We start from the raw sequence: 18,554 nt of genomic DNA, 5'->3' as shown, positions 1-18,554 counted from the left end.
CTTCAGCTTGAGAGCGCCATCTCAGGCTGAAGGTCAAGACCATGCCCTGGGTGAGGAGAGGGAAGGGAGTGAGGGTTCTCAAGAAAAACGCTCCAAGGACAGATAGATCCAGACCCAGGCCAGATGAATCCCCAGGCCCAGGCCCCAAAGGGAAGTGTCCAGCGTGTCCTACAGCCACGGGGGAAAGTGTAGAAAGCACCGCAGCCTCAAGACACAGGGCCAAGGCCGGCTGACCACCGGGGCCAGCGCTGTTGGACTTGGGGTTCATGTCACTGTTCCCAAAGCTTCCATCCGTGTCCTTGCCTGTGAGTAGGACCCCGTGTCCTCACTGCGGCTCATTTAGGTCCATCAATATCTTTCTCCATCTCCCCGCAGCTCACCTGCCACATTATCGCTGCGGTTCTGGCTCCCTGGGCCGCACCCCACCAGGCTGTGCCTACAGCTCCTCTGCGGAGAAGCAGCCCAGCGGTCCAGCTCCCCTGATTCTAGCTCCAGCACCGCGATCCTGTTTCTCCTTCCTACACAGGCGGACCTGTGTGGTTTGTGCCTTGGTTTCAAATAAAATTCAGTTTATCCGATAAAAGGATGAGTGGGTGTGTATCTTTCATTGGATTTTGAACTTCTTAAGGGCAGGAACCAGTCTCCCACAGTGCCTTGTATAAGAATCTCACACAGTCACCGTGTGTTGCTGGAAGGAAGAAAGGAAGGAAGGAAGGGAGAAAGGAAGGAAGGAAGGATGGAAGGGAGGGAGGGAGGAAGGAAGGAAGGGAAGAAGGGAAGGGAGGGAGGGAAGAAGGAAGGAAGGGAGGGAGGAAGGAGGGAGGGAAGGAAGGAAGGGAGGGAAGAGGAAGGGAAGGGAGGGAGAGAGGAGGGAAGGGAGAGAGGGAAGGAAGGAGGGAGGGAGGGAAGAAGTCATATATATTTGTGAAGACTCCTCTGTTACGGAGGTGACTTCTTGTTCTTGAAGGCCGTCCCACAGACACTGCCTTCTTGTGTGGATCTAACAAATTCTGTCTGAAACAGAAATCCCGTAAGCCATATGCTTTCACAAGGATATCTACAGGGGATGTGGCATTCCATATCTAATACACAAAGAATGACAGATAGTTTTAATAAAATGTGTCCTTAATTATTTTCAAGACAGATTTCTCCAGCACCTACGCTATGGCAGCCGCTACACTGAAAAGGAATGCGGGATAGAGGTTGGGGTCTGCCCTCAAGGAGCTCAGAGTCTAGAGGAAAAGAGAAAACGGGAGCCCAAATCCACTCAAGGTCAAAGTCCTCGCATGGGGTGAGAGATGGAGAAGAGGGAGGAGGACTTGCCTGCGCCCTGGAGAGATGTGACACAGGGGCTTTCTGCCTGGAAAGTCTGGGGAGGAACTGTAAATCTGTTTATTGATTGCCAAGAATGCTTGCCTTGGAAACTAGAGGGCCGCAGAGGCAGTCCCAGTGATAAAGCGTCTCTAAACTGGGTCAGGGACAAAAGCAAAGGACAGACGAGACCATAAATAACGAACTTATAGGGCAGAAGGTGTCAGCTCCAGCTCTGCAAGGGAGACGGAACCGGGAGAGTAAGGATTTGATGAGAGGTTTAAGAAGACTTCAAAACCAATCCATCAGTTCGTTATTTCGCTCGGCACTTTTCGCACCTCCCTAGAACACGACAGCTACTCCCGAATCAATTTCCCCAACTTCAATCTCTCCTTGGTCTCATCCACGCTCTACAGCATTGCAAGGTTGATTTTCTGGGCTATCTCTTTGATCTCGTCATTTCTTTTCTTACAGACTTTTACAAGTTCCACTGAAAAAGAATAAAAATGAAATTTCGATAGGCATTCGAAGTCATTTTAGATTCTTTTTAACAAGCCGTCCAAGGAATTCTGAGGCCCACTAAGGTTTGTGAATTATTCCTCATATGGCTTATCTCTTCTACCAAGGAATTTGATCTCCCGGGGGAAGAGCCTCCCTAATACATCAGCTCAGAGGCCGGCACATGGCAGGTGGTCGAGAAATCATGGAAAAGTGACATGTGTCTTCCGAGCAAAGGCTGCCTGTCAAGTGGAGTTGGGTGCCCTGGGGGATGGAGGAGAATTAGACGTGTTACCGTGCGTGGTTCAGAGTCTATCAGAGGAGACAGGATTAAAGCACACAGCGCGTGATGGTAGCGCAGTGCTGGTCTGCAGAGTGCTGTTCCTGAAAGCGACACAGCACGGCCGAGGGAGGTGGCCCTGGAAGCTTTCATCATGTGGCCTTATATGGCTGGACACTTTCCCCATGGTGCTTGTTCCATTCCTTAACTGTCCAGGAGGAAGAGGCCAGAGGAAGATGATGATGGTGACGATTACAGTCCTATTACCGCCTGTGATAAGAGCAGCTGACGTTTATAAGGCACCACTATGTGTCATGCACTGTTCTCAGCATTTTATTTATTTCATCCTCATCACGACCCAATGACAGGGATCGGAGAGAGGTTGGAGTCGGAGAGATTAATTTGGAAGTTATTGCTTTGTGCTAGGCCACCCAATGGGACAATGTTATTAACCGGTTTTACAGAGGTGGAAACTGAGGCACAGAGAAGTTAGGAGAGAATCTACTGAGTTAAAGTGACAGGTTTGAACCCCCCGGGTGCTAAGGGGTTTGGGAAGGGAGGGACCTCGGTGGGACCTGCAAAGTGCAGAATGGGATTTTAGACCAAGCCAGGAAATTCTTGGCCTCTCCAGCCTTATCCTTCCTTCTGGCTGGCTGTTGCTCTTGTTTGGCCTTCTGAGAGCTTTCTGGCTCTGTGCTGAGCTCACCTTTTCCCCTACTTGGGAAATCTCTCTTTCTCTTTATCCATCTCGCTTTAACATCCTTCCACCATCCTCCCCCCCCTTCGGAAATCCCAGATGTCTCTCGGCGTGGTACCCCTACATCCGGTCACCCTCCCCTCCTTGCCCCTGGCTTGGATGGGCTCTCTGAAAACGCTGAGTATCTCTGAGGTGTCCTCCACCCTAGGACATTCTTTTCACTTCTTCCTTTCCTTCATCCCATAAGGTATGGAAAAACTAGGTCTTATAGCTCCTCGTATAACTAGAGCTTAAAACCAGAGGCACAGAGGCATAGATCAGTGTGATCCTGCAGGGCCAGTGCTTTGGGGGACTCTCAGCAACTAAGTTCTATGCCACCCCTGACTTACTGTGTGACCTCAGGGCCAGCCACTTGCCCTCTCTGTGTCTCAGTCCCCCGCGGTGGGATCATAATATCTACCGCCAAGCAGTGCTCCGAGCATGAATGAATTATTATCCCAAACGCCCTCTGAGCTTCTGGGACAAAGGTGCTATGTTAATACACAGTATCCCTCTTCTTCTTCTTCTCGTTAGTATTATTCAAACCCAGATGGCATTATTATTGTTGTTGATTGACAGCCCCGCATAGCTCCATTCACGGGTGTCAGAGAGCCAGGCGGTAGTTAACACAAGCAAACACCATGTTTAAAACAAAGCCCAAGGAACACTCCAGTCGTCTGTGCCTTGGGTTGCTATTAGCACCAGAGCAGCTGCGGTGGCAACACGGAGGGACAGGGCAAGGAAATGCACCCCGGAGCACAAAGAGGGAGAGTGGGTCTTGACACTGATCATATAATCGTGCTGGGCTTTTATAGACACTGGGAGGCCTCAGACAGAATAAATGCTTGAACTTTATCCACGGTTTACAGGCAGCGGCTGTAAAGGTCTTTGTTGCTGTTGCTGCCATATTAATGACCCAGCTTGGGGCACTGCTGCCGCCGCCGGCCGCTTCTTCCAAAGAAAACAAATCAAAGTGAGTAACTCGATGTCCGGCGATGAGTTTTCCATTATAGGAAAATAAGTGTAAATCTTTCCCAGTTGTGCAGCCACGCCGCGACGTCGGAGGCTGGTAAAGAGGTCAAGGTAGCGAGACGCGCTGAACCCCTGAACCAGCGTGTCGGAAAGAGGCGCCTTCTCTTTGTTAATTGCAAAATCAACAGATAAAAATAAACCGTGGTGCCCAGGCTGTGTAGACGGCGTTTGCACCAAAGGGGTGAGGATGGGACGGAGGGGGAGTGGGGTCCCTTGAACTGGTTCTCCATTACCTTTCCCACCCTGCCGGCGCTGATAAAACCCCACAAGTCATTGACCCTGGACACGCAGAGACATTCATCTTCAGCCACGGGCCAGGCCCTGCAACGTCCAAGACATTGAGTCAAGTGGTATCTTGAGCAGAGGCAATGGAGTGCCTTGGAGGTTTTAAAAAATGATTGTCCCATAAATGTTCCTATTGTCTTAACAGAACCTGGGGGGCTTTTAGGAGGCTGAGCAGTTGAGGCAGCACGCCTTTGGTTGGGGATTCGGACCAATGGATGAATGACGTGTGCTCCTAGGGTGTGGAAAAGGGAGATGAATTGGGGGAGATGGGGTGGGGAGGGATCAGCGTGGGAAATAAGTCAGGAGGAAGTAGAGGAGGAAGGTGGGGACCCTGAGTAAGAGGGAAGACTGGGGGGTTTGTCCCTGGTGGGGTGTGATGGTTTGGGGGTACAGTGAAGGCAAGGGCAGGGACAGAGTTAGTACCAAGGGAAGGAAGGCATCTGGAGGCCCAGGAAGTGAGGCCTGAAGGGGGAGGCAGGTGATTCCTAAGTGGTGCTGGTTCTAGGGTCTGGGACCCCCTCCCACTCTCATTCTTCATTCAGAAGCAGCAGAAATAGCCCAAGGTGCTGTTTGGATGCAGGACTTTTCTCCCCTAAAATAGGAGTTACCAGCCTCCGCAAAAATACAGGTGTTGCTTTTACCCAAACCCTTTGTTTTCTTCTCTGTATTTTCTCGCACCTTCCTCCTCACCAAACCTCCTTCCTTCACTGGCTCCCCCCGCCACCTCTTCTTTCCCCACCGACCACCTCTTCTTTGCCGCCAGGTGAGGGTCCATCCATCCGTTCACTCTGTCAGTGTGGGAATCCTTCCGGAAACCATCCTAGATGAGAATAAGGCAGCGTCTCCATCCGGAAGCATCAGAGGCAAGCTGGTGCCGAGCAAGCAGGAAAACAGAAGCCAGCGTGGTGTGCCTGGGTCAGCTTCGGCGGGGGTGACGGGTGGTACCAGCAGGGAAGGCGTCAAGGAGAAGAGGGTGTCTGAGCTGAAACGTGAAAACCAAACGGGAACTCGCTGGGGAAGCAGGGCAAATGGATCTGACGTGAAGGGGAAACGCCCTGTGTGCTCAAATGCATGTACGTCGGCCAGAGAGAGGGAAAGGACAGAGTGAGAGGCAGAACCAACGCAGGACAGGGGACGGGGGCCAGGCAGGCTCTGGGTGATGGGCTCCCCAGAGAGGCTGGAGTGGACGATGGAGAGAGATGAGGCTGGGAGGTCAGATCACAAAAGACTGATGCACCATGATGAGGGACTCAGACCTGACCCTGAGGGTGTGGGATCCACCTCCGATCCGGGAGGTGCGGGATCCGCCAAGGGGCTTGGGGTCGGAGGTGGGTCGGGGACTAGATCAGACTGAAAGAGGTCACGGGGGCTGTGAGCTGCATGGGTAGGGGCAGGGGCGCGGGGAGGGGCCGGTTGACCAAGAGGCTGCGTCATCTCCAGAGAGAGACAACCTGAGCCGAGCTAAACCAGAAGGGGGCAAAGAAGACAGAGTGTCTAAAAAGGTGGAATCATCCAGAGGAAGGTGGGGAAAAGTAGGGAGAGGAACCTGCCAGAATCCCAGCAAGTCTGACTAACTCCTCCTCGGACTCCCTCCTTTCGCAGCTTTTCCCTCGAGTGTATTTCATACTCCTCCCCTTCAAACCCCTCTCCTGTGTCTCTGCTTTTGTTCACATCTACCCCCAAGAACAACTTCCCACCTGGGTACGTCATCGTGCTTCCAAACAATGCTCCCTGTCTACTCTCCTAAAACTCCTTCTCTGAAGCTCATTTTCACCTTTGTCATTCTCTCCTTTTCCCAATCCCATGCTTTTCCCAGCTTGATGCCACAGTGGGAGCCGGGACCCGCTGCTGGTTGCAGGGGCTAGACTGGCTTCCAGCCTCTTGCTTCAGGGCTGCTTGGGAGACAGAGTTGAAGGCTTCTCCTGGGAAGCAGCATGGAAGAGATTTGGGCTGTGGAGGAGAGAAACCCAGAAAGATGACATCAAGGGTGGATTTAAGGCAGACATAAAATTAAATGGGTCTTGTTTCTTCCCTGAAATAGTCCTTTGGGAACAGATTCAATGTGGTCCCTGGAGATGTCCACATTCCGTAGTCCTAAACTTGGGATTTTTTTTAGTATGGGAGAGATCCTAATTCCTAAGAGGGCAAGAGGGAAGCTGCCTTCCCCCAACTGCTCCCCAGCAAAGCGTCCTCCCCAGGGAGTGGGAACACAGACTCCTGGTTCCAGAAGCTTCAGGAACGACCAGTGGAGGTTTCAGAGGAACCATGAGGAGTCACTTCTGTAGTTTCCGTATTAATGAGGCCAGAGGAGGTGAGTGACCATCCGCTGGATGTTCTGCTTCTGCTACTTTACATACTTTGTATCTCCTCTAACCCTCACGTCAACCTTCGGAGGTAAGTGTAATTATAATTCCACTTTAGAGATGGAGAAACTGAGGTTTGTGGCCTTAGGAAACTTGCCCAGGTCTGCATGAGTCCTTAGCCTTCCCCACTTGGCCATACACTCCTTCTACTGTCAAGCTAATGTTTGAAAATAAAAGTAAAACAATAATAACCTACATTAGCCTAACAGAAATTTAAGCCCACATTTTTTTCTTTCTCTCTCCTGAGATGTTAGAAATGGATCTCACTGTCTGGGTTTTGCTTTCAAACAGAGAATTAAAAATGTTTCCCACAGAATTTTGATGCTTTTCTCCCGATGAAATATTTGGTACCCTGAAAAGGTATTTGTTTGTTTGTTTTTTGAAGACAGCCTCCAATAAAAACTTTGACTAAGCCTGTCTTTCAGCTCTTTCCCAAGACAGCTCCTCTGGGGAACCGATCTTTGGAGGGATATGTTGGAAGGATTTCCCAGGACCTTCAGAAGGAGTCGAAGTTCTGGAAGAAAATCGTCTACCCACAGCATGGAAAGGAACGGGAAGCAGGCTTCATGGGCGGCAGCTGGGGGCGGAAATAGACAAGGGAGTCCAAAGTCGGGGTGCAGAAGGTGGGAGACAAGTGCAGTGGCTGCTGTCACAAAACACCTAAAAATATGAGAGTGGCTTTGGGACAGTGGAGGACGGCAGCTGGAAGGACCTTGAGGACAGTATTAGTAAAAATCTAAAGGGTCTCAAAGAGGCTGTTAGCAGAAGCCTGGTGTCCCTCGAGAAAGCTAGCTATCAGGATTAAAGAAAAATGAGGGACATGTTACTGGCAACTAGAGAGAAGAGGATCCATTATGCAGAGGCAGAAAGTTGAGTAACACTCTTGCCTGCAATAATGGGGAAAATAGAAAGTGCACCCTTTGGGTTGGGTGATCTAGCTAAGATTTCCAGGCAGGGTTAAAGGTCACCCTGACTTCTTCTTGCTGTTTATATTAAAATTTGAGAGGAGAGAGAGAAGCTCAAGGAAACAAAAAAGTTAAATATAAAGGAGACAGACTCTGCACAGTTTGGAAAGTCTCCTGCCTCTCCAGATGGAAATCCATGTTAAATCAAGAATAGCTTCTGGAAAAAAATAAAATTCAGGGAAGGGGCAGAAAAACATGGTGTAAAGACAAAATTGAGAGTATGATTGTAAAGTCCTTTGATAAGACCTTGGAAAGATTTAAAGTAATGCCTCAGAGAACTATTCATTCAAAAACAAAAACAAAAATGAAAACAAACAAACAAAATCCAGGAGTTTGAAGAATCCTTGGTAGCCTTGGCAGAAGCCAAAGGGAGAGAATGATTTATCCCCAAGAGGTTTGTGGATGTGACTTTTTATTTTTCTAATGGCATGAACCACAGTAAGATTCATAGGAGGTTTCCAAAGGTTTTAAGAAAATTGTACAAGCAGAAACACCACTAGCTTAGACTGCAGGAGACAGAGAACATACCAAAAAAAAAAAGAAAAAGGTCTTTGGACCCCCAAACTTTTACAGCCTGAAAATAGTCTGAGAAAATGTCTCAGTTGCAAATATAGGTTACCTTTTCAGGAAAAGGAAGAATGGCTGTTAGGACAGAACCAAGACCGCAGCAGGTAATTTCCAGGGCTTGGTCTCTAATCAGGGAACGGACCACATGTTCCCATCAGATTTCAGAGTTGCTTTAGACCAGGGACTCCTGTATGTCTCCTGTTTCCCCCCTTTTGGAATGGGAGTGTCTCTAGTGGTTATTCCATGCCCGTCCCACCACTGTGTGTTGGGTGTAGGAGAGAGGGCAGGTAACATGTCTCATTAGTTCCCAGGTGCTCAGATAGAGAAGACTGCCCTGGAGGGAGGGTGTGTCTCCGTGGACCGTCCAGCACACCCTCCTTGGCATTTTGCACACACTGTTCCCTCTGCCTGGACTTGTCTTCCCTCACCTCCCCACCTGGTTAATTCCTATTTATACTCTAAGATTCAGCTCAAAATGACTGCTCCACGAAGCCTCCCCAATTGCATCAGCTAAAGTTAAGAGCTATGTTTTCTGTCTTTCTGTAGGATTTGCTGTGGCTCTTATCACCCTGAACTGAAATGGTTTACATACTTTCTTCCTCCCCAACTGGTCCATGAGTTCAAACGTGGTAGGGATTGTGTCTTATCATTTTTGTTGTTTTTCCAAACTGATTGCAAAATTAACACAGAAGCTCAACCAACCTCTGACATTAAAGCAATAAATAGGAGGCTACAGATGGCCTAAAAGCTTTGATGAAGGAGAGTGAGTGAAGAAGACCTAAATGGTGTGCTTAGCAACCGAGGCTTGGAGAGGAAGTTTGATAAAGTCCTGTCCTGGAGGTCAGTGTCACCGACTTGGTGTTTGGGAAATCTGAATGCACTTCCCAGGCGGTGAGCGAGCACAGGGAAGAAGTAGCTTCATCCTTTTTGGGGAGGGGCTGGGCACCTTGCTCTCCTTGACATGTAATCAGCGACTTAGAACTAAGTGCCTTCAGCATTTGGCAACACATTACAGAGCATGAAGGGGGATCCGGGGATTCTGGAAATCGGAGCATCAAATTCCCCGAGATCATCTCAGACCTAAAATCTTCTGTTTGGAGAAACCACCTTGGAAACTTCTGTTAAGATCTATGAGACCAGACACTGACTGTGGCCCCTTGTACCTGCTGGCACGTAGCAGGCACTAATTTTTTTTTTTTTTAAATGGTTGATTATTGGCAGATGGGAAGAAGGAAGAAGGGAAGGGGATGTTTTGGAAATTTTCTAATGTTGCTTAAATGGGTAGGGGTTTTTAAATGAATGGTGTGAGTTTATACAGTGGGTGTGATATCGTAGGGGAGGTTTTATACCATCAGGACAGTGATATCCAATGGCTGTGTCCCTCGGACCTTTCTCCAGAAGGCCTCCTTCATCTGGATGGGACTCTGTCCTCCCCTAATTCTTAGTAATACTCCCTCTGAGAGAGTCTGAGACTCTCATGTCTCCTGTTGTTGTGGAAACCCCATCTGAATTCCAGGGAACCAGAGTTTTGAGGAGAGATGGTTCATGTTGGGCCCAAAATAAGATTTATTGAAATGATTGATATTTCTATTCTTTTTCTGTTTCTCCCTGAGAGAATCTCAAGGTCAAGACCTAAGAATGATCACAAATACACAAATATGTATCTCCTCGACTCCACAGAACTTATACAGAGACAATGCAGGGGGCCACTTGTGAGATGCATCTTAAGAGGGGCTGGCAAGACCTCTCCCCAGCCCCCAGATCCCCCTTCAGCACAAAGCTGCCACTGGCTAGGTCAGTGGCTTTGTGAAAAGGAGAAAAGTCAGCCCTTCCTTCAGGAGGAGACCGCTCTGTGCCGGGGGGCGTGGCTTGGTGAGCAGAGTGCAGATGGGTTTACCATCTCACTCACCCCTCAGCTTCAAGTTCTACGTCAAGAACAATCTACACAATCGTAGATGAAAGTCCTATCATCATGGAGTGCAAAATTCCATCACGAGGATCCATGCTACGTACCTGGATGAAAGCATCGTTCCCCACTTGATCAAGTGTGAACACCCCCAGATACTGGGTACCCATCCAGCTCCTGTCGGCCGTCTATCACTGCATTCTCTTTACCAAACGACAAGAAGTAGTGGCAGAGATGGGGAGGGGACACCAGGCAGAGACCTGAGCTGTGGAAGATCCCAGGGGAAAAGACTGGTTTGTGGGAGGACCTGGAAGGCCAGGGAGGCCGAAGTTCAGGAAAGAGGCTGGGAGCAGTGGGCTGGGGGGAAGGTCAGCAGGGCCAGACCACATTCACCTATTTCTTTTTTTTTTTAAAATCTTTCCAAAGTTTGAAATGTTATTTTTTAATCTTTATATTTTTTCTAATATTTGAAAATTTGCAAAACTTATTTCCCTTTAATCATTTTAATGTGGCTACTAGAAACTTCCAAATTACATATGTGGCTTGCATTATATCTCTATTGGGCGGCACTGGTCTAGAACTCAGCTCAGCACCTGGCACTTAGCAGATGCTCGTAAATGTGATTTGAAATGAAAAGAGATGAAATGTACCACGGTTACCTGTTTCAGAGCTGATTGATGCATCCTCTTTAGACAGTGCTTCTTTTTCTTCGTGACTATTGTTTGCTCTCCTCTGTCTTTTTTTTCCCCAGAGTTTTATTGAGATATAATTGACATGCATCACTGTATAAGTTGAAGGTGCACAACATAATGGTTGGACGTACATATATTGTGAATTTTGTTCTCCTCTTCAAAAATTCATAGTTGCTAAGCACAAAGGATCAAGCCAATAAGCAAAAAGATATTTCCAGATATTTTTTCTTTAAGCAAAAAAAATCCCCATGTCCCACTCCCTCATCCCCTTCTCTGGGAGGGACTACAATCTCTCAAGTACAGTGAGATGGCTGGTTATACAAGGAGAAAAGACAGTTTATCCAATTTGGATCCTTTCTGTAGACGTTGAAATCGATTCAGAATTCTCAATTGTCGAAACTCCAAATCCTTCCCTTTGAAGCCCCACGACGGCTTCAAAGTATCTATGAGAAATAGTGCAAAGAGCAGAGTAAGTAGTTAAACATCTTCTGTTAAATAATGTTAAATGAATAAAGCTTTGAGCTCAGATTAGGAATGCGGAGGAAATAGCAATCTGGAGAAAAATTTAGGGTTTCTTTTTTTCTGAATCACTAGGAAGAAGAAAAAATCTCACATAAATTAAATTTCAGGTTTTCAGAAGTCTGTGACGACTCCTGGCAACAGGGAACAAATTTCTGGAGTTAAATGGGATGATAAATTCACCTTCGCTTCCGAATTCTCTTCCCCATTTTTTGCATATGAAGTTTTACCCAACACGTGCCTAGGCCAGACACAGGAGCCCTGCCGTGACGGTCCTGGACCAGGGGAAGGTGGGCTTGTGGGAGAGGGGGTCACCGTGGCTGGGCTTTGGGGGAAGAGGTACAGGCAAGAAGCGGGTGTAGACAGGCGCCAGAGGAGACTGTGGTTTTAGGCATTTGTTTGTTTGTTTAATTACTTGTTAGAATGGATTGCATTTCTCTGCCCAGAAGAGATACAGGTTTGAGATGAATTTTAGATGTTTTTAGAACAAAAATGCAACACATTTTTGAATCTTCTGTTTTTGCCGTAGCTGTGCAACCAAGCTGGAGGAAAAGAAAGTGCAAGGAACTCCCACCAGACTGAAACCCTTTTTGTTTCTTGCATGTCACAGAGCCTTCATTCTGTTCCTGAGGAAGAAATAGTATCCTGAAGGATTCCCAAAAAGCTGCACAATTAGGTAAATATTTTTGCTCAAAAAACATGCCATTTGGTACCACTTTCCTTGATAAATTATCTTTCCCCTGTCAAAAAGGGAGCAAAAAAAAAAAAAAAAGCAACAAAAGTAACCTTTCTCCTGAGATGAAATCATAATGAATAGAAAGATACAATTGGGTTTTTATAGTGTTACAACAGTTAAGCATACTAGAGCTTGAAGTCATTAAGCTTTTTCCATCATATTTTAAACTTTTCTAAAAATAAAAAAATAGAGCTCAGGGTAACATCTGTTCTTTAAAAGGATACCCTGATATTGAGGAAGGAAATGAGACAGTTGGTCCCTAATCATGTTGCCTTAATAGTTGTAAAAGTCACACTTTTACAAAAGGGATATGCATTATCCTAACCAGCTTCATGCGGAGTTAGCATAATGGCCATGATGTAAGACAAGCTTCATGGAAAAACTGTCTCCACTGTTTTCCCCTTATTTCTAAATGCACTTGATCAGTATGATACACTACAGTTGATCAGAGCAGACCTTTAGATAAACAATTGACCATGGAGGTAACAATATGGCTGTAAACCACATGTACTTGTGTCTACTCAATCTTTTACACCATATGATTCATTCATTCATTCACTCAGTACACATGTGTTGAGTGCATTGTATGGAGAAGAAATAACTTAGTCTAGAGGATCTGAAGCCAACTTCCCAGGTGAAACGGTTTTTGATCAAGGTCTTGGAGATTACACATGTGGCAGAGTGGCCATCCTGACAGAAGAAACAGCACATATAAATACGCAGAAGAATGAGAGCACGTGCTATGTTCAGGAAGCAGCAGTTAACTTCAAGTGGGCAGCGTCCAGGATGCCCGCAGTGGAGTGGACTGCATCTGGATTGCAAAAGACCTTGAGTGCCAGCCCAAGGGGTTTATATTTTACATTTTAAGAAAAAGGTGATATGAAATGGCCCTCCAGTCAAGTAGGCTCCCCTTCATTTCATATTTCTCCATATTCCCTGTGCTCTAAGCACAAAGCAATGAAAGACAAAGTATAAAAAGAAAAAACAAACCTGAAAAGATATAGCCAAACTCAAAAAGAAGAAAAAATATCTTTATGGATCACTCAAAGCAGTGAGGAGGGATGAAACCATGGCCTTGCAGGCCACAGCAGAAAGGAGCCTGGCTCTTTTGGGGTAACAGAAGCTAAGTGTCCACGCGAAGGATGGTGGAAGCAGGCTAACTGTCCGAAGACGGGGTCTGACTCTCCCAGAAGATGTAGGATGAGGGAGGTGGGACCCAGGCTCCCAACAAGGAACTGATCCAGGTTCTGTGAGTGACTCTGCAATGTTCTTATTCTCACTGTGGGGCAGGAGACCCCAGAAAACCATCGTAAACCTGGCTATGGACTGAGGGCGCAGGGTGCTGGGTGGAAGCATCCACAAAGCTTTTCAAGTGGATGCAAGAGAGAGGGAACAAAACAAAAAGCCTCCCGTATAAAGTGAGCCTGCAAACTTTCCAGAATATACATAAGAAATGAGTGCTAAAAAAAAAAAAAAAAAAAAAGAAATGAGTGCTAAGAAAAACAATCCACAAAATCAATAATTCACGCCAACTGAAAATAATTTTACAAAGCAGTCTGATGAAGGCTTAAATAGAAAATTTAAGATAATCAAAGAGATGAAAAAGAAATTTCATTCATTAAAAATAAACAAAATAAGATAATAAGAACTCATAATTCTGTACTTGTAGTTGGATTAAAGGCAACAACTGAAAGCAGAGATTATCAAAATGAATGAGAGAGAAAGAGAAAGAGATCCAACCATATACTAGTGACAGGAAAAATACACCTGAAACAGTATCAATCCAAAAGACTGAAAACAAAGGGTGGGCAAGAGAGAAGACAGATCATTCAAATTCCAAAAGAACGTTGAGCAGCAATATTAATATCAGACAAAATGGAATTTATGGCAAAAAAATAAGGAAAAAGAGAGACACCATATAGTAAAAAATGAGTCATCTGCCAAGATGATGTAGCAACCATGACTTGGCATACACTGAACAACATGGCTTCAAATGATATAAAAGGGGGAAACTGATCATTTTATACAAATAATAGGAGATTTTTAACATTCTTCCAATAGAAAATGATGAATCGTAAAAAAAAACTTTGTAAGACTATAGAATATTTGAAGAAAATATATGTAAATTTATTTAACAGCTTTATACAGAACCCCCCCACAATAAATAAAGATTATAATTGATTTTCATGTTAACATGGAACATTTGCAAACTTGACCATGTCACAAAGAAGATTTTAACAATTTTCCAAGAATCTATATCATACATATTTTCTGATCACTATGCAATTAAATTCAATACCTACAAGCCAGGGAAAGAGGTTTTTGTTTTGTTTTGTTTTTTTGGTTTTTTTTTTTTTTTTTTTTTTTTTTTTTAGTAAGTGGAGAATAAAGCATGTTTGGTAGCTTAAAAATGCTCTCCTAAATAACTTTTGGGTTCAAGAAGAAATCCAAAATAGTTTAAACTAAGAAAAAAGGAAAGGATTACATAAACACATGTGATGCAGTTAGCGTAGACTTATAAGGTTCAATTAAGACCTAAATTTAATTTATAAAAAGAAAGAAAGGTAAAAAGTAAATGAGTCTACAGTCAATTCAAGAAGCAAGGGGGATAAAAAACAGGAAGACCCTAAAAAGAGAAGGAAGGAAAAAATAAGGGTGAGCTAGAAAACTAACAATACAAAAGATCAATAAAATTAAAATTTGATTTTTTGAATAAAAGAAAATAGTCTAGTAAGCATAATAAAGAAAAGGGCACGAATAAACAATACCAAGAATAAAAAGGGGAACAGAACTATATTGCCTTAGAAGGGAGGTTAAACAGATCATAAGAGAAAATGATACATTTATGCAAATAAAATGGAAAATTCAGAAGAAAGGATTAAGATTTTTTTTTACAATGGAATAAAGGGAGAATGAATACCAGGGTGAAATTAGCAATCTGAGCCATACTTTCTAGGCCTAGTTTATTAAGTTTTTAAAAAATTCGTTAAGTCAATGATAAATTTCATTGAATGTTTTTTCTTCATCCCTTGAGAAAAGCATACAATTTTACCCTTTACATTCAGACGGCAGCACAGCATGATAAGAAGAACCTGGATGTCTGAGATGTCCCAAACAGACTGGATTTCTTGAGCATGAAAAATAAATTTCTATCTTGTTTAATCCACTGCCACTTAGTCTTTTTGTGTTACTCTCGGCCAAGCCTAATCCCAACTGATAGGAAAAAGGAACACGTTAACCTAGTAAAGAATATGTATTAAAATATATTACAGCACAGAAACGAAGACCCAACACAGCCAAAAATAAATATAAATAAATAAATAAATTTAAAATATATTACAAAATCACATCTAGTGGCAAAGTAATGTGAGCTGGGCCCCTGGAGTTTTGCCTTGCAGGGGTCCTGAGAAGTGGAACTCAATAAGCACCCATGTCCAAGTCAGGGGGAAACAGAATTGCTCACTCTGACTGCTTCTTTTCAGTCCTGTACCAGAAGTCTTAGCTAATACAATCAGATACAGAATTTAAAAGCAAAAAGAAAACGGTCTTTATTAGCAGATGATATGATAGTCTGTAAGAAATTTTATAGAGAAACTTTTGGAATGAATGAGAGTGATCACTAAGCTGGATGTAAGACCAACAAACAAATCAGTAGCCTACCTAATCACCAGTCTTAGACAATTAGGAATGTAATTTTTTAAAATGTCTTATTCACAAAAATGAAGAAGGTGCTTGTGGAGAAGCAGATGGAATATTATTGAAGGAAATGAAAAAAGACATGGTATATTAATTAGGATGCTTTCACATGCAAGGAACACATGCCAACCAGAAATGTCTTAACTATGAGAATATTTATTATTTGGTGTAACAAGAAGTCCAGCACAGGCAGGTGCAGGTCAGTCCTGCAACGCAAAGATGTCATCAGACGCTCAGGATCTTTCCATCTTTCTGCGGCAGGGCTTCTACCCTCAGATTTGTCCTCTCATGGCTGCAGGTTGGTTGTATTAGCTACAGTCTACGTGTAAAGTGCCCTTCGTACAGCCTCATTCTGAAGGAAGTAAAAGAAGTATCTCTTCACACATCCGTGTTTATCAAACTGTTCTCGTAGAATGTCACCTCTAGTTGCACTCCCCGGGATTAAATTGTGAGGTCATGCCTACCAGCAAGGGAGGCTGAGAAAGCATCTCATATTTTCAGTCTCTATCGTGGGAAGTGTGTTCTTCCAATAAGAAAGGGGATGGGGTGGGGCAGGTTACTGAGGAAGAGGCCACCCCCAAATAAATGGACGGAGAGACCCGATAGCATTCGTGCTCCTCCAATTTAAGTCTATGAATTCAGGGCAATTACAATCAAAATGGAAATGAGTTTTTTCCCAGGCACTTGAAAAGCTTATACAAAAATTAATATGGGAGGGAAAAAGGGGCCAAGAATAATAGCTCAGACAATTTTGGAAGGGAAAAAAATTGGGGACACGTGCCCAGCTAGAGATCGAAATACCTTGTAAAGCCATAGTAACTAAAGGTGAGAACACTTATGACAACACCCACTTCACAAAACTGTTACAAGAATCACGTTTAAGGTCTACGTGAAAAAGGCTTTGTTGACTGTAAAATGCTGTCTAGATGTGAGCCGGTACAGAGGACAAAGATGTGTGTTGCATCTCTGAGCTACAACTCTTCCTCCAGCAGTAAAATTAATGACATCGACTTCTTTACTCCCTACCTGCCATAAATTCTTCCTGTGAGTGGGCTCAAAGGAGGGTAAGAAAGAAGCATGAAATCTTCCAGTTGGAGGGAATCTTGGAGGTTATTATTTCAGTCTCCCACTCAGCGGAGGAGTCCTATCTACAAATTCCCGCACCAGGTGGCCATCCTGTCTTGGCTTGAACACTTTCCGTGATGGAGGGGTTACTTCCTCTCAAAGCATCTCGGTCCTTGGGCAGGCAGCAGTGACAGTTAGAGATGGAGCTGAAATCAGACTCCCTCCAGCCTTTTTCCACTTGTCTTAGTTCAACCTTCGGGAACAACACAAAACGAATTCACTCCCTTCCACCCTTGACAGCAAATCAAGGGTTTGAAGATGGCCATCAGGGCCTTTCCCTGGGATAAACATGCTCAGCTTTTTAACTGTCCCTCTAAGACCTTTCCCTAAACAGGCTGGCCTGCCTGGGGTGCCCACTCCTTGGTCAATATCCTTTTCAAATCTGGTGCCACCTCCCTACCACCGCCTCCAAATGGAAACAGCTTAAATGTCCACGAGTGAGTCAATTTAAACAAATTAAGGCATGTGCATATGATAATGGATGGTGTGACTGTTAAAACTGTGTTTTCAAAGAATATATAATGAGTTGGGGGGAGGAATTCAGGATATGATGTTAATTAAAAAAAAAAAAATTTCCCTCCGTATTCCTCTATCTCACACACAAAAAAACTTGAAGGACACACGTGAAAACGATACCAGTAGTTATCACTAAATGGTGACAGTTAGATCATTTTTGTTTTCTTCTTTTCACCTTTCTACATTTGTAGGTTTTCTACCATGACTATACTTTTCTTTTGTAATTAAAAAAAAAAAATTACAGAGGGCCACAAAACTGAATGTGAAGGAGAAGCATGGTGCCTGGAACAAACCCAGATGCTCTGACTCGGGCAGCCAACCAGGTGCGCACCATCTTGTCATGTGGCCATGACAAGCATTAGTTTTTTGGAGCCATGTCAGAAATTTGTCAGAAAATTGAGCTTTTTGTTAACTAAAATCCTCAAGACTTCTTTTTTTTCACATGAACTCTCGTCAATAGTTTGAATAACTGAGTCTTTTTTTTTTTAATCAAAATGAAAATCTTTCATTTTCCCCCATTAAATTCCGTGTGTTTGTTTTGGCTCCTTGCTTAGCAAACCGTATCCTGTTTCTGCCATGCTGTGTATTACTTATACGTTTCCATTTTGTGTCAGCCCTCATTTATATGTTGGCCTACCGTTCATGTCATTGAAAGATATTTAACAGAACCGGTCCCCACAGAAGGATCAGAGGCATCTTGTACTGTACACCTTTTTTTGGATGACTTGGCTCAATCATCCAGTGCTTTCTGGATACAGTGGGTTGCCTAGTTGTGCCTTTACCCAGCTGGAGATCATCTCTTCCTTATCTATTCATCTTACCATGAGAAACTTTGCCCAAACCCCTGCTGAAAGATTCAGTACCTCTGGGACAACCTGGTGATTTTTGATAACCTTTCAAGAAAGAAAAAAATATGAAATGATGTTAGTATGATGTGGTTTGTTGTACACAAACTTGTGCTGGCTTTTTGAGATTTCTGCTTCCTTTTTGAAGCGATTACAATCTAACTGTTTAATAAGCCAGGTTAAGGTTTGCTGGGGATCAAAGTTAAACTCAACGATGCAAACTTTCCGGAACCTACACATTCCCCCTTTTGATAACTCGGACCGTTTCCCATCACTAATCCTTTGGCATCACTCCTGAGATTCCCGCAAGATTACGGACAATGGTTCTGTGATGAAACCTACAAGTTCTGTCATCCCCAGGGATGAGATTTGTCAGGACCTGGAGACCTGAGCTTATTTAAAGAGGCCAGGTATTTACTTCCTGCAGAGCTTCACACCTAGGGCTGTAGTTTCCTTTTAACCATGTTGAAGATCCTTCTTGG

The 18,554-nt window shown here is 44.4% G+C and overlaps 1 long non-coding RNA gene across 1 annotated transcript in view; it reads left to right on the top strand.

Moving 5' to 3' along the window:
- The window catches only part of LOC118902489, a 99,183-nt gene extending 98,683 nt beyond the window's left edge, over positions 1–500 (top strand). Inside the window, exon 3 of the long non-coding RNA XR_005021567.1 lies at positions 376–500. This is a non-coding gene — a long non-coding RNA (uncharacterized LOC118902489). The remainder of the gene's footprint in view (positions 1–375) is intronic.
- The last annotated feature ends 18,054 nt before the right edge of the window (positions 501–18,554 follow it).

The sequence above is a fragment of the Balaenoptera musculus genome, chromosome 10 (assembly GCF_009873245.2).
Source record: "Balaenoptera musculus isolate JJ_BM4_2016_0621 chromosome 10, mBalMus1.pri.v3, whole genome shotgun sequence".
In the NCBI taxonomy this organism is placed as follows: Eukaryota; Metazoa; Chordata; class Mammalia; order Artiodactyla; family Balaenopteridae; genus Balaenoptera; species Balaenoptera musculus.
The sequence above is the reverse complement of the archived record's forward strand: the minus strand, read 5'-3'. Positions and strand labels throughout refer to the sequence as shown.